We start from the raw sequence: 2,364 nt of genomic DNA on the forward strand, positions 1-2,364 counted from the left end.
CACCCACACACACAAACTACAGAAGTAAGACACTAGCTGGCATATAATTTCCAGAGCAACGCTAACACCCCTTTTTAAAAAAAATAGGACGAACATAGTCAACTCGTAAGTCCTCAGACTGTCTGTTGACCAACCAAAAATGAAAAACTTGCTTATAAACCTTTGACACGTGTATTTCTTTGTCTGGCCCTTTCTTTATCTATCTTGGATGTTTCTATTTATCACCAGGGGGTTAATGTCTACATGATTAAGGTAAATTCTAGTATGTCTCAAAGCTCACGGTCAGGAATATTGCTAATATTTGACTTGTAACAGAAAAAGAGAAACATTTAAAAGCTTGCCATCAGTATCCTCTAAATGTCTAATCTTCATTACAGCATCTTTAATATACTTGAATTGTTGCCGTTAGTTTTGACATTGTCAGCCTGCCGTTTCTCGTAAGCCCTCGTAATTTTGTTTTAGTATACATTTCTAATAGTTCAGTAAATCTTTCAGCGTATCTATTCATTAAACAATTTAAACTTAAATTAGTTTTTTGTTGTTGCTGGGAACATGTCTTGTTTTGAAAGTTATCAAATCTGCCTCTTACCACCTTTTAACCGACTATCCTAACTTACTAATGACAAATCTTGTCTTGTGACCCTTACCCCCAGAGCACTGTGAGCATGCCCCCTCCCTATATAATTGTTATCTTCTGGCAACTGTAATACAGTATACTCTGACATGATGATGTAAATATGTACTGAAATCAGTCGTGATCCTGTCCTGGGTTTGTACCCGATACCAATATTGTAAGGAGTCGTGATCCTGTCCTGGGTCTGTACCCGATTCCAATATTGTAAGGTATCAAACCATCCACTACGTGGTGCAATAATTTTCAAAAATGAGCACCCCTTACAAAGTCCTGAATATGACCACCACTACCCCCAGAAGAAAAGGTAACATCATACCGATGTCTGAACCATCTAACAGACTGTTTGTCAGACATTTCTTCTTCGCTAGCTCGTGTTACTTAAACACTACAGTCTAGGCTTTATCTTGTGAAAACCCATTTCCCTGAAAGCTTTATCACTATTGTTAATGGGAATATTTTAATCCTAAAATTACTGCTGGATGATGGAGGTTTGTATTTTACTACAATAAAGTTTATTCAAAGTTTCAGGTAGTTTATTGTGATACAAGAAGGTTAGTTTAACATAACGGGTATTTTATATTGATTAGTTTAAACTTTTGATGTTTATTATTGACTCTTGAAATAGATCAATTTGTGTTTTATACAGTTAAACACGACAAAACTGTTTGCTATAGGTACTGAAGAAACTTACCTTTGTTTTCCAATAGAAGTCCTTCTACCTACAAGGAGTATTACTATGCCTTGTTTTATGTATTTAAAAGTAGCAATAGCTTCAGAATGTGCCATGCCTTGTAATGGTTGACCATTGATCATGAGGATCTCGTCTCCTATAATATTTATACATTTGTTACTATCATACTTGGTACTAAAAACTGACTAACTACTTTAGATATCATATTCCAAATCATTCTGTTTATTTACTACAACCTGACTAAACATGTCCAACTACTTTAGATATCGTATTCCAAATCATTCTGTTGTTTATTTACTACAACCTGACTAAACATCTCCAACTACTTTAGATATCGTATTCCAAATCATTCTGTTGTTTATTTACTACAACCTGACTAAACATCTCCAACTACTTTAGATATCATATTCTAAATCATTCTGTTGTTTATTTACTACAACCTGACTAAACATCTCCAACTACTTTAGATATCATTCCAAATCATTCTGTTGTTTATTTACTACGAACATCTTGCTTTACTTTGAATGTTACCGATTCATCTCGGCTGGTTTATTGAGGTATCACAAAATTAAGTCCTAGTCTTGTTTATTTAAACTTCAGTATATCGTGAAAATACTTGTTGTTAATAAGTACTTCAATTACCATAAAAATGATTCCTTCCAGTGGTAAATTGATTTAATTATCATAGAAGAAGGTAAACTTCATTCATAAAGACTATTCAGAGAACAACGTTACAGAAGTGGAAACTAAACTTTCTGTGTAGTTTTCTGTAGTACTTAAAGTATTCTTTTAAGATGTGCCAATTAATTGATACTAACTAGTTTACTTACTGATACAGTTCAAATAAAGTTCTAAACTTTAAATCACTTACAAAAACAACATTAAACTGTTTCACTTCTATAAAACGTTCAATTTTTAGATTAGTCTTGATAACACATCCTGTGGAGAACTTAATAACTGTTTTCTGATAAATCCTTCCTGTTTGAAGACAGAGTTAACTCGTGTGCAAGTGATTCTACCATCTCCTTTCTATAAGCTC

The 2,364-nt window shown here is 33.4% G+C and overlaps 1 protein-coding gene across 3 annotated transcripts in view; it reads right to left on the minus strand.

The window, feature by feature from the left end:
- LOC106468843 overlaps nucleotides 1-2,364 on the minus strand; it is a 31,089-nt gene that overhangs the window by 6,315 nt on the left and 22,410 nt on the right. For all 3 annotated transcript variants that reach the window (XM_022397201.1, XM_013929285.2, XM_022397202.1), the window contains one exon: nucleotides 1,326-1,461. The gene's annotated coding sequence lies outside the window, so the exon portion shown is untranslated. The remainder of the gene's footprint in view (nucleotides 1-1,325; nucleotides 1,462-2,364) is intronic.

The sequence above is a fragment of the Limulus polyphemus genome, unplaced genomic scaffold (genome assembly GCF_000517525.1).
Source record: "Limulus polyphemus unplaced genomic scaffold, Limulus_polyphemus-2.1.2 Scaffold3187, whole genome shotgun sequence".
NCBI lineage: Eukaryota > Metazoa > Arthropoda > Merostomata > Xiphosura > Limulidae > Limulus > Limulus polyphemus.